The sequence below is a fragment of the Pseudopipra pipra genome, chromosome 2, assembly GCF_036250125.1.
Source record: "Pseudopipra pipra isolate bDixPip1 chromosome 2, bDixPip1.hap1, whole genome shotgun sequence".
Taxonomy (NCBI): Eukaryota; Metazoa; Chordata; class Aves; order Passeriformes; family Pipridae; genus Pseudopipra; species Pseudopipra pipra.
This window is the reverse complement of record NC_087550.1, coordinates 49,051,862-49,065,698: the sequence shown is the minus strand read 5'-3', so window position 1 is coordinate 49,065,698 and position 13,837 is coordinate 49,051,862. Positions and strand designations below refer to the sequence as shown.

At 37.5% G+C, this 13,837-nt stretch overlaps 1 protein-coding gene and 1 long non-coding RNA gene across 25 annotated transcripts in view; one reads left to right on the top strand and one right to left on the bottom strand.

Moving 5' to 3' along the window:
* LOC135409642 (basic proline-rich protein-like) overlaps positions 1–13,837 on the top strand; it is a 33,434-nt gene that overhangs the window by 11,803 nt on the left and 7,794 nt on the right. For 17 of the 23 annotated variants that reach the window (XM_064645474.1, XM_064645470.1, XM_064645471.1 and 14 more), the window contains 2 exons: positions 1,693–1,779; positions 8,279–8,422. The gene's annotated coding sequence lies outside the window, so the exon portion shown is untranslated. Of the gene's footprint in view, positions 1–1,692; positions 1,780–2,103; positions 2,170–4,792; positions 4,915–8,258; positions 8,423–13,837 lie in introns of all 23 variants that reach the window. The other 6 variants (XM_064645473.1, XM_064645472.1, XM_064645482.1 and 3 more) reach the window with 6 other exon arrangements.
* Positions 463–13,191, bottom strand: LOC135409644 (uncharacterized). Of its 2 annotated transcripts, XR_010428296.1 has the most exons (4): positions 12,629–13,180; positions 11,451–11,497; positions 3,030–3,081; positions 463–1,764 (listed from the first exon to the last, which is right to left on the bottom strand). It is a non-coding gene; the product is annotated as an uncharacterized LOC135409644 (long non-coding RNA). The 2 variants fall into 2 exon arrangements; XR_010428295.1 differs by having other exon boundaries at positions 11,451–13,191.

The window sequence follows — 13,837 nt, the reverse complement described above, 5'->3', positions numbered from 1 at the left end:
AGACCCTTTGTGTTGGTCATTTGACACATGAAGTATCTTGAAATGGAAAGGCATATGCAGTAGCACACATACTTACGAGATGCATGGAGGGAAATTTTTGTCTGGAAAATAATTTTAGCACCACTTATTATCTCTGGAGTAGCTGTTGATGGAGAATATGATGATCTTAATGACACAATTCCCTTTTGCTGAAAGCTTTTTCATAATTTTCTTATGTGTTTATTATATGAATTCAGTATTTTGCTAAGCCAGGAATTGTTGGATCTAAATGTTAGTTATTAGGTCTCAAATCATTCAGAGGAGGTAAAAAGGAAGTCACAGTCAGGTTTTCACAACTTGGAAATTTTTCTATTTAAAAAAATCAGCTTTTGAATTTTGTGCCAGTAATTTTTTTTTTCCTAAAATAAATCCTTAAATCCGAGCATTGTAACATTGGATCAGAATTTAATTTTAGACAAATGGTTATAGTACATCGTATTTATTTTTTTTCAAGACAGCCAGTTATTTTTGTAACATTAATGACTTCACAGCAGTCATGTTCTGCATGGGAATTCTATGCAATGTACATTCAATAAGAAGTATTAGAAGTAGATTAATAGAATACTTGTGAATAGTTAAACAGGTACTTGAATTTTTTTTTGTGTTCTCTCACACAAAAAAGATGAGGATTCTCTCACCAAGAGAACTCACTATGAGTTTGGTATTTTAACCAACAGCCAAACAAGTGATAATTTGGAAAAAAGCCAAACAAACATATGCTTCATATCAGAATGGCAGTTCATCACCCTTTTCAGTGGTGCACAAATATAGAATCTTTTCATGATACCTGTCTACCTTGTTGCTAAATTACTGGATCACTTGCATCTTTGTAGACACATATATGATCTCAGAAGCCTTAACAATACCATTTGTCTTTCTAAAAATCCTACAGAATTAAAAGTACTTGATTTTTCAAATTTAATACTATGATATCCTTGGGGTCTAGAAACTAAGGCTCCTGCTCTGTATGTTTTTGTGCACATACTTAGCTTCTTATCAGTGCCTCCTTCCTGATGCTAAGAACTTCAGTGACATGGAAGGAACATCACTTCTTTAGTGTAAGCCTTTAGTTTAGTCCCCTTATACTTAAAGAAAACACAAACATATGCTTTATAAATGTAGTAGATAATTAAAAATCAGAAACTAGTTAAGAAAAGCTTTTGAACTGTTAACATACTCCAAACAGGAACAGCAGTAATGAAAAGGAGGCTTTTGCTTCAGTGAACTTCTAAAAGTTGAAATGCATTTCAATAAAACACAAACCACAGAATTCACAAAACTGAATTCATTCTGGAGATAATGCTTAAATTTTCTGGTCTTATTTTACAATATGAACGCTATGAATAGTGCCCACAAGGTACGATTTAAAAATGCTTTTTTATAAATGCTGCAGAGTTATAAACACTGAGGGCTTTGACTTTATTTTTAATGTAGTTGAACAATATATATTCTGAAGCTTATTAGGCTTTCCTGTTGGTGAGAAGGGGTTCTGGCTGTACATGAAGTCAAACTTTTATTGAACACCATTCCACAGAACCCAAAGTAGGACAAGAGCGAAACAGAAACCAAGTTCAGTGTTATTCATAATAATGCTTACAATGTCTATAATACGGATATTGAGAGCAGCAAGGGTATTTTTTTTAACTCTTTCAGCAGAACTGTTATTGTTTCACCTCTGGTACATGGACAAAACTGGGTTTTCTTCACAGATCAGGATTCCTGTACCTGAAGAGTGAGAAGGTAAAGTATTTGAGATTATATTATTTCAGCAAGCTGTTAACAGTAGTTTCAGTTACTTGTAATGCACACAAATACACAAAAATATTGATTTATCATGCATCAACAAGTCTTAAATATTTTATGTCAATTTCTGTTTGTTGGTTGTTTTTTTCCTTTTTTATCTGATGGGTGGAATTTCTGAAAGTATTCAGCTCTGCTTTCTAGATGTGTTTTCTGTGAAATCAATGAGCTGACCTGAGTGGGAATAAAGGTTGGTTTATCTTTAGTGAGACCAAGTTAAGTTGTCAATAACTGATGTTGAAATCCCATCCTTGAAATGCTAAGTCTTTGACATTCAGTGGGATGAGAATCTAAGAGGAGACTACTGGGGACTCCCGAGCTACAGTTCAGGTAAATAACTTCTTTGGAGGAGGAAATTAAAGGTTTCTTCTTTTCAAAGTTATGATAATTAAGTACCAAAGGGTGCAACTTAAATTATAAATACTTTCCATTTAACATTTAATTTAAAATAGATATGCCTCTATTTGTGAGAGGATTTGTTAGCTGCAGTTTGAGCATTATATAGTTATCTAACATTTCAGCAGTACTGTTCCCAAAGAGTACTTCTATACTGACACAGAACATGAATGTCTAGTGCTAATTCCAACCACATTTTTATTTTGTTTCCAACACGTAGCTATGAGTGTGTAGCTAGTTTAACTGCTACAGTTTCCATTTTGTAAAGACAGAGTTCCCAGTCTTTTGGTAATGTGTGCATAATTTAGAAGTAACAGCTTTTATATTGGAGAGTAAGTGTTAGGAGTTCTGTTCAGATCATGGGATTAATGTGGTTTGTTTCCTGCTCCAGCTGGTCCCTACTTTCTCCAGGTACAGGGACCGGGTAGCTCAGTGGTTTGTGTTGTGACAGCTCAGTGTAGTTTGTAACCTAGAGCTTTAAAGTCACCTGGAACTTGCAAAGTACAGTGGTGTAGCAGGTACTGATACCTCAGTAACAGAGACAGGAAACATGGAGAGGAACAATGGCAACAGGAACTGTTATGGCTGTCTCCAGTAACTTGTCCTAGTTAATCATCCAGGGTCCTCCTTCACTCTCTGTTTTTTGGGGAGGAGGAAAAAGTGGAAAACTGTTCTGTAACTGTTAGAGAAAGAGCAATAAATTTTCCTAGTTAAAACCAAAAAGTTGTTCTTCTATGTGATCGTGTTTCAAAGAGAAAACATTAAAGATCTGGGGATTTGTTTTTAAGACTTACCCAGTTTCAACTATAGACTTACTTCCTTGCCTTCTTCAAAATCAGAAAGATACTATAAAAGATCAGAATTTTGAGATCAAGGTCAAGAATAAAAATGGAGAGTATTTTAAGATAAAAGATTACAACAAATCAAAGAAATACATGTATTACCTTTTTAGACATTTAACTTCAATGAGCCATTAACATCAATGAGATAGATTTTGGATTTCCTATGTTCAGTTCTATAGGCAATATAGAATGTGAGAGAAACAGGTGCATCTGAAGTAGATCATCTGGTTTAAGAAAGTAAGCAACTGTTCCTGCCAAGCAATTGGTTAAACAAAACTATTAAAATACAAGTGGTTTTATAGTAGCTTTCTATTTAAGTGGAGGAAGTATCACATGCTTGTAGTAAGTTGCATGTTCATGGTGATGAAAAATACAGGTTGTTTTTTTTTTTTCCCACTCTATAGAAATCAGTAATCCTTGTCATTCTTGCTGTGGGAGATACTAAAGTATTGGGGGCAAATTTCTGCACCTCTTGAATTTGTAAAGTTATAGAAAATCTGAGCAACAGTTCCTTAAACTGTTTTTTATAATTAAAAAAACCCTCACATAGCAGACAGCACATTCAATCTTAGAGAAGTGACATATTTTAAGAGACAGTTCCTATCACTGTAGGTAAGTATACACCATTAGCACTTTAAAATAGAAGTATCTGTGCAATATATAAGATCAGACCTCTCTTTGTGGCTAACACATTGATGGATTAGTTTTATGGATTATCTTAGTTCCATTCCATTCCTCCTTGGAACAGAATTAGCTTCCTGCCCCCTGAGAAAGATGTATCTTAACTTGTTCTTGGGACTTGTGTTCCAAGAATGTCTGAGAGAGGACTCATTGGCTGTGCAAGCTGAGGTATAGGTTACCTTAGGGCTCAACAACAATGACAGGACTGTTGGCAGCACCCAACATGCTATGCTGCTTTTGGTTCCCAGCATCATGACATTCTTTTGTGAGTAGGCCCAGAAATTTATTATCCTGGTCATCAATATCCAGCTTAAATATTGTCCTCTTCAATCCCACTATTTTAGTGTTGTCATATTGAGCTGGTTGGTTACATTTGTGAAGGAGAAGACTCCTTTTCCTTGTCTGCAATACAGCTATGGGAGTTCCAGGGTCTTCCAAGAGAGGATATCTCATTCCTGACATGCTCACCAAGAAGAGGTGATGAAGCCTGTGTAGTGCGTGGAAGATTAGCTTCATTATCATACTATGGAATGAGTTATTATGTGTGTTGTGGAATACCATCTTACAGGATACAAATACTGTCCTTGTTATCAAATGGAGAGTCCAAATCTGTACATCAGAGAGGGATAGTCAGTGACTTGAATTTCAGTTTCTGCAGCACTGTGAATACAGCAGTCATTTAGAGACCTGGCTTTGAGACTCCAGATACTTTGAAAGGACAGTGGTTCATTTTAAGCCAGTGTTAAATTAAGGGACTAAGTATTTCACCTTGCAGATGGGTGAAGTGCCCTCTGCTTTGGTTAAGTTAAAGACTCTGGTTGGAGACTTACCTTTTTGCTCCTATCTACCCATTGTTTTCATGACTACTTCTGGAATTAATTTACTCTCTAGCTCATTGGTGAAGATGATGATGATTATTCTTTAAGCAATGTCTGCTTTGGCAGAGCCTTCTGCTTCCAAACACCATATGAGAGTGTTTACTTTAGAGTCTTACCTGTTTCTGCAACTGTTTTTTTTCTCTACTCCATTTTTAGAGACACTGTCTTTCATTGCAACTTGCTGTGGACTAACTTCCTACTGTATCATTTAGTCCTGGAGACATCAGTTGTATATGTTCCCACCCTCCAGCCTTGTTTATCTGCTTCACACATAAAGGGTAATGAATAAATACTTATACCTCTTGGGGCACAATACAGGGCCAGAGGCAAGTGCTATGTGGAGTGAATTTCCTAAGCATGTTTTATTCAGCAGAATACATATCCAAGATTAATCTCACCTTAGTAACAACAAAAAGAGGATCTCTGAAGATTTGGAAAAAGGATCTTGGCTGAGAGATCTGGGGGGAAGAAATGTTTGGAATCTCCAGGAAAAAGAACGATTTTCCTCAGTTTTCCCCTGATGGGAATTTTTAAATTTCTGTTCTATTCTATCCCATTCCAATGTTAGAAAATTCTTCATGGGTCAAAAAGAGCAGTGAAGTTGATTTATAAGTAATAACTTACAGTATTGCATTCTTCACAATACTTTCTGTATGTAACAAGTATTTTAGATTAATTTGTTACAGAATTTCATACCATTGAGAAATTCCAATTTCTGTATGTAATGGACTACATTTATTGGCAGGTCTTTAAAGTGCTCTGTTAATTATTTGCAATGAGATAATTTTTCTAAAGAGAGATATCATGTTTATTTAACGAGATTTTCTATATAAGTACGTCCTTCCTATTAATTTATGACAGGATGCTACTATTATAAGTATTGTATTGTTGATTTTTATTTTCCTTTTTTTTTTTTTGTTCTTACTGAGATTGAGCAACTAGCAAACAAAAAAAACATGAACTTTAAAGTAACCTCAGTTTGCAACACAGATCCATCTGTAAGATGAGCCCAAGTTTAAGCTATAAAAAAAAAAAAGTTACTTTTTTTAATAACTAATTACCTACCAGTACATTCTGTGTGCTAGCTAGGTTATGGTCAATACAGTTCGCTTTTGATAGGGAAGTTACAGTTTCAGTTAAAGATTCCTAAGAGCAGGGGTCTTATTTTTGGGGGAGATGGAGATAGGGAGACAAAAACAATACATGTATGCATTTATCTTAAGTCTGGTTTGGAAGCTATTGTAAAACAAGTCATAAATAAGGAGGAAAATGCATTCTTGTTCTATCAGGTGATTCTGGTGCCTCAGCTCAGTTGTCTGGGAGTTACCATTCATAGTGTCCCAAGGAGAACACACTTGTTAAAACATTTTTTTTGTTTCTTTTTTCTCATTTAAGGAATACTTGGAGAAGTTTTTTCCTTTAGAAGCAAAAAAGATGACTTGTTTTTAACAGCACAGCCTGAATTCGCAGATGCTGTTTCAAACAACCAAATAAAGTATAGATGTTGGTGGAAGTAATATTGTACAGCTGAACTAAAGGGATTTTGCTGGATAACTACTTGCCTGTTATTGTCATTGGCAAGTCAGAGGTAATTTCCAAAGCTGTAGTCTGGCAGAGGACGAGTAATTGCTTTTATGTGTATTTTTCAAGCCAAAACACACACTTTGCTTTTACCAGTGTTTTTACAAAGATTCAAAATTACCACAGCATTGTTGCTGAAAAAACCCAGTTCATTTACAAAAAAAAAAAAAGGATTGTGAAAAGAATGGTGACACCTGAGTGGCACACAGAAAACTTGTCAGCTGAACTCCTGAATCTGGCAGAAATTCAAAGTCTGATTTGTCTCTAATAATTCCATTAACATTTCAAAGATTGGTGATGTTCTGGGAATTACACAGGAGGGATTATTTTTTAAGTTAAGGATTAGTACTCCAAAGCTTCGGCTGCACTAGGAATATTGTTGCTATCTTGCAAGAGGTAAATGGACTATACGTGAGACACTAAGTTCTCTATCAGACATTTTTCTACTTTATCTGTACCGGCATAATTGAAGTATCAGCCGCCTTTCGCTGTAGTATGAATAGAGCTGTATCAGTATAAAACTGTATATACTGGTAGCATATTTCTGCATAGAAGGAAACAACCTAGGAGAGGTGGCCCAGTTCCAGAAATTGTTTTTAATTATGTCGCAGTTGCTATGCCTGTATAAACTATTTGTATTGGAGACCTTATACCAGATGAAAGTGACTTCGTTCTAGTTTATTTGCCCTTATCCATACAGCCCCATAAAAATTTACACCACTTCAGTTTCATAGGCTTGATTTGCCTTTGTGGGCAAACTTGCTCTTTACACTGACTTACCTCCATTTATGCTAGAGGATATAAACGGTGAGTGTTTTGACAATGAAAATACTGCATCTTCCTTTCTGATATAAGCCTAATCTGTTCATTTAATACTAGAACAAGCACAGTTGACTGTGAAGGTTAGAATATTTTCGTCTGGCTGCACCAGAGTCTATGGAGCAGCTGTCCCCAACCCAAATCCTAAAAACTCTCTGTAATTCAGTGTGGAACACGTTTTACGTAATCCTATCAACTTTCAACTACTGTTTTACAGATCAGTGTCTTGCCTCACTTTCCTGCTGTGTAAATGAATCTTATCCAGCATGTGTTACCTAAGAAAGAATTAGAAAGGTTGAAGTCAGAATATCAGAACTCAGACCACATGTGAATAAGGCCGATCTGCATGTACTTGTTCTATAAAGATATTGTTGAGCAGATTCAGATGATCTCTTTTTTAAAGCTACAGGAAAGATCTTTGATCCCATGTCGAAAGGTGGGGAGGGGATTGTGATGGGGAAAAGTCTGAAAATGAGTATAACCCTCTGCTCTAAGCCTGGGAGCAGTAAAGAAAGGACCTTGTCAGAGACTAACTCACAGGAACAGAAAGAGCCAAAAGCCCAGGGACCTTTGATCATTCAGAGAACATTCACTAGCTTTAATTAGGTGCTGTCTATACTATGCTTATTGACTGTTTCTTCCACCCTCTTGCTGTCCATTCTACCTCTATTTCTGCTTCATTCCTGCTTACTATGTATGCTTCCCCTCACCCAATCTGCCCACCTTACCCTGTATCTCCTATTTTGTTTGCAAGCAAAAGTAGAACTATTGTTACATTTACTATGGTGCTGCTGTTTGTGCTCTGTGTGAACTTTTCCCCCTGTTTGGACTGTTGTTTTTAATATGCTCAGGGACCTTTTGCTGTTCTGTGTATATACACTATCCAGCATAATGAAACTTCAATTTTCATTAGTCCTTAGAGGACCTTAACAATGATTAAGAATAATGTTCCTTTATTCTGCTCTTTTATTAAAATAATTTATAGGCAAATGACCACCTTTAATGAGATGAGGTATATGAGATTTCATGGGGTAAAAGGAATTTTGCTCTTGCAGTTTTTCTATAGGTGAACTGGTGATATAAAAGTATAATGTTACAACTGTGGTTATGTTAGTGTCCAGCATAATACGATGAACATTTCAGAATTAATTTTATATTGACTATGTTTGCATTGCACTTGCAGTGGTTTGCAAATTGCTGTTTGGTTTTGCATGTCTTACAGCTATATAATTTGCTTTCTAGAAACCATTTTGGTAGGTGTGGGTTGCTTGTCAGAAATCCGTTCCAAAGCTAGAGTGCGAAGCAAGAAGGGTGCTAATGATGAATATTAATGGATATCTTAAGGATAACAATGGACACAGCATCTTCAAAAGCAGTGGCATTCTGGTAAGAATTTGCGTGTAATTTATTAAACACTACTCGATAATTCTCAGTAAAATGTGTTTGTGTATCTCTCTGAAGATTTGTGTGATGAATTTTTGTTCTAAAATGTGAAAAGTAGAAGGATTGCTCTATATCATGCAGTATTTTAAATTCTGAAGCAGCGTACAACAACTTTACTTAGCAGTGACTTCTTGCATATAAAACCAGTGAAAGTATCTTTTTAGAAAAGTAAGTTATTTTAGAGAGGCAGTTAGTGGCCATTTATGGCTCACTGTTTGTGAGCCTGTTTCTCTGAATATTTAGAACTGAATATTTTTGAACTGTTATTTTAAAAAACCCAGCTTTTTCTTTTTTCACTCAGAGTATGTTATAACTAACCCCTGGTGGCATATTTCACCACTACACATGTAACTGTTCTAACAGGCATTGCATCCAATTTTGCAGGAGATATGAAACACGTAATTATTGATGAACTAATCATAGCTGGAAACTTTTAATCCTCATATAGGTTAAAAAACATATAATGGCAGCATGCTGAATTACTATACTGATAGTACTTCATTGGAAGTTTCACAGTATTTAAATAATGTACACAATTAGAAAATGCAAATAGAAACACCAGTGAAAGTGCTACTGTAACTGTACTATAATAGAAGTGATTCCTTTTAATTTAGTATTTGAAATAACTTAGGCAAACAATTCTTTACAGAAAAATTCTTGTTTTCACCAGAGCCAAGTATATTCATACCTGTGTATATATTGACTTGTTGAAATCCACAAAGAATTTATGCCTCTTTTTCTTCCTACTCTTTGAATCCCACTGGTGGTTGATATTGCAGTGGAACTGATCTGGTAGCAGCTGGCAGTTCTTAAAGCTTCTTTGTAAGGGTATTTCGAGGTGCTGGATATGTATATGGTATGTAATAATGAGCAGCACAGGCGTTGAGTGCTCTTCTGATGAACTAGTTTCAGAGCTGATATAGCTGTTCCAGCAGTGCTACTGCCAGTGACATTGGGGTTTTGACAAACTTTAAGAACTCTTTAATTTTCTCATGCCATGCAGAAAGCTATGGTGGCTCAGGAGTTGATTCACAAGCAGATTAGGCATTAATCGGATAGAGTGTGTTGGTCAGAGGGGTGGTGGTTAATGTCTGAGACTGGTAACAGCATTTGGTCCAGTGCGTGCCTGTCAGAGGCCTTAGCCCTGTTCAGAGGCAAGGATAAGGAGCTCAGATGCATCCTTGTGCCAAACATGGATACTTCCCATGGGCACAGGATGAGAGCAGGAAAACAGTAGTGTATCCTCGGGGGGGGGCAGAGTACCAGCTAAGCTGACAGAGTCCGGCTGCACTGTGCTCAGTTGCACAGTGTGGACATGCATCACAACAGGTGCCTAAGGCGGTGTTAATTGAAACAAAGTATCCTCACTAAGATACTGGCAGAGGAAGTACAGGGAATGCCTGGTGGGTGAGCTTCTAAGAGGTCTGTGCCGGACTCCAAAGATCTGATATAAGTGTGTAAGTTAGACACGAAAAGATCAATGTAAGCAGTCTCCTTATTTGAAATTAGATGGGTATGGAAGGTGACTAATAGTGACTTCTATTTAATATCCTTTTCTGTAACTCTCGGCTTTTCATTTGTACTTTCTAGGTGGGAGGGAGATAAAATCTGGCCCTCAAAGTGCTGTTTACTCATTCCAGTGCCAAAATGCAAAACACAAATCAGCAACTGTAATTTTAGGGCATACTAGGTTCCTTTAGCTGCTCTGTACAAATATGCATGTTAGATATATTAATATAAGCTTAGATACCTGTTTCTATGTATTTATAAGTGGTTTTTAAACTGTTGTAATTCTTTAGGCTAATATAGTAACTTGGGATGAGGAAGTTAGGCTGCTTACAATTTTTTTTTCTTTTTTTTTTTGCCAGGCTAATCTTTCACTCAGATTCATTCCACGGCAAGTGTTTGGTTAGTTATTTTATCTTTCTACATTTTAAACCAACATCTGGGGGGGGAAAGGGAATTATATCTTCTTAATTTTAAATCCCTCAAATTCTGAAGGATGATATCAATGAAGAGAAACTTAGGTTGCAACTTCCATGTCATAGAGGTATCTTACCTTAGTTGCAGTATTTATAAAGTCAAGTCTGGAGTGTCTTTTTCTGTTGATCTTTTGTAAGATGACTACTGACTGGTATTCTTTCAAGTAAAAACAGTTAAGTGATTGACTTGTAAAAGAGTTGACTGCTGTTTACTGCTTAATTTCTCTTTTGCTGAATCATTTCTGTGATATTGACTTAATTTGTGACACTTTAGTAGGTGCAAGCCTGAGGGGGAAAATGTTATGGTTCTTTCACAATTCATTAGTTTGTGGATATTTATGTTGTTTCCACACTGAATGACTCATATGTTAAATGAATATGCCAGCCTCAAGGCATGTCCTCACTATTGCAGCCCACAGTGAAACTTGATGCCATCACACATAAAAGTGTGGAAGATGCTCTTATGCCCATTTGAATCCTTGAGAAGTTTTGTGCACTTTGGACATGTGTGCTAGCAATTACTCAATATACATTCTTTCAAAAAGCTCTGCTTTACCATGTCTGATTGCTCTTTTTCACACAACTTGCTGAGTTTGTAAGCTACATCTGTCATGTGAGCTTAAAGTGGAACTGAAAAATAGTGATTTTTATTTTTTTTTTTAATAAAGTGTCACAGTTTCAGTGTATTCATTTCTGGACTATTTGATGAGAGACTATAGAAGTAGCTGATTTGCATTGCCACCTGTGTATTTTTTAAGTATTTAGACAGATTCAGAAATTGTTCTATTTGGGAAGTCGATAGCACAGATCTAGTGCTCTCCACATTGTAAAAACACTAATTAGTATTAGATTGAACCATTTGACCCATGGTTATCTTAGCTCTCCTTGAATTTTAGCTTTCTTACGAATTTAATTTTTCATTGTTCTATAATTGTGTGAAAGACAAACCAGATTTACCTATTGATAACATCAGATAAATTATCACTTACATCACAGAAGCTTCACACCAGAATGTTGCAAGAAGGTTCTTTAGTATCTGTAATAGGGAAAGAGATGCACACTCACAGCAGTGAGATGAGAGGAAAAGTTTTGAAAAGTACATGAAGTAAAATTTTTCTGATTTTGTTTTGAATCATTACGACAGTTGGGGGTTTTTCATGTGTCATATAATATTTAACTCTAAGCTTGAATTGATTCATATATTGAAAATATGTGCATGGCTGCAGAATTTTTGTTCTCTACGTGACAGAGCCATAGTTTTGATAAGAGTAAGACATTGCTGTGACAGGATAGATACAACATATCACAAGTCAGGTATTTCTGGCTTTTAAAGAATGGTCTTGTTCTACTATACATGGTATGTAGTGGAGGAGTTTATGCCACAGTGAACAGATACATTCATGGGAAGACCACTCTTTAATATAAATTTTTCACTTAACACTACTCATGGCTGTACATTGGGTGCGACTTTTTCTGTTTATGTCCCTGTTAATTTTCAGGAGGAGGTTGTGATTGCTCACCTAACTATTTTCACTGATGAGGTGCTTTTCTGTCCCATCCCTTGTCAGGTTTAGGCTTTAAGACTGTAGGCACATTAATAAAAACTATACACAACTATTAACAAAATTGATCACAATTTCCACAGGAAGGACTGGAAGGTAATAAAAGTAACCATTTCAATCCTGTTTCTAATTCTAGCATTCCAGATCAAGTCATCTCAGGTCACTTAAGTGTCTCACTAAAATGGTATAAAATGTATAAAGATGTAACAATCCTACTGTTTAATCTTCAAGTGATGTCCAAGTATAGGCAAGGAGAGGAAGGAGGTAGCAAAGTGAAAGTACATCAGAAATTACTGCTCTGGCCAGGCTGATGTGTTTGAGAGGATGGAGTGTGGGTGCAGAGGGTGGTATCTCTGCCTCTTATATAGCTGTATTTGCTTGTAATAAACCTAAGTAGCAAGAGCAAGGCAGAAAGCAGACATGCTGGTACATTCCACATGCACAAGTGTAAAAGCTGCCTCAGCAGCCTGTACTTCTTGCAGTCTTCTCTGTTCTGAATCTTTGGCTTGTCAAGAGCCTTTCTTGGTTCACTAGGGAGATCCTGGAATCTTGCTTGTGTCTGCTACAGCATGTGCAGTTTTAGTCCTTCTCTCTCACTTTCCTACCTGTTTCAGAGCGTTTTTTTCTGTTCCTGTACTGTGTGATGAAGATGAGCAGCTCCAAGGCAAAGTTTAGGCGCTGAGTTTTGAGGAACAAAATCAGGATTTCTTACAAGCACAGAGGTGCGTCGATGTCAGGGGCTGCCGGTACCTCTTCCTTTTTCTGTCGAATCCTTCAATGCTTTTCTCCTGGGGTGCTGTTTTCACCCGTGGCTGTGCTCAGCTCTGCCGGTCTCCGAGCACATGGAGGTTTTGCGCGTTCAGGGGGTTCTCCACGAGATCACTGATCGAGCCAGCGCGGCCAGAGAACTCTCCCTGGGGATGGTCAGGGCGTCGCTTCGGTGCCTCCGGCCCGCCAGGGCCGCGGCAGCAGCGGGCGGGAGGCTCCTGCCGGAGCTCGGCGGCATTAGGACCCGGCGGCTTCTTCCTCCCTCCCTCTTCCCTCCCTCCTTCCCTCCCGGCGGCCCCGGGGAGCAGCAGCCGCCCGCAACCGGCCGGGCCCGGGCCGGGACCGCGGCCGAGGGACCTTTGCCCGCCGCCCCAGCTGGTGCCTGGGGCGGGCGTCGCGCCCGCTCCGCGCTGGCTTCGTGTCGGTTTTCTTCCGCGCGTATGTAGCGTAAAGTTAAATCGTCCTTTAGTGGTTATACAGTGGGTTGTGGCAAGTGTTCGTGTTCAGAAACGTGCCTTGGCTAATATTAAAATACATCCCATTTAATGCCTACATGATACTAACGCTACAAGGCAGGTATTCTACTTTGACTCCAACTACTACGTCTCCTGCTGAACTCTTTACAGTATAATATTTAAAACAAGACGTTAAAAATAAGAGTTCTGACCATTGAATTAAAGTGGAGCAGAAGCTGATATGTTATCTGACACTTGGCTTCTATAGTGCCTGTCACAAAGTAATGGCTCTGTTAAACTGTACATTAATCATCAACAACTTCAGAAATGTCTGTTTCAGTCCAGAAACTTTTATTACCAAATAAATAGCTTTGATACTGTTGGTGTGAACAAAGAAGTGCCCTTAACAAGAAATTCCTTCACACCTAAATGAAGTTAGTTTACACCTTCTCCCCCATGAATTTAGTTTATTGCTATTACCCACTGTTCACTTAAAATGGGAAAAAAAAACATGGGGCAACTTTGCAGGTAAACGTACAGTGAAGTGTATTTCAAGTTATGTGCATTCAAAATGTCCTATCAAGCATATAA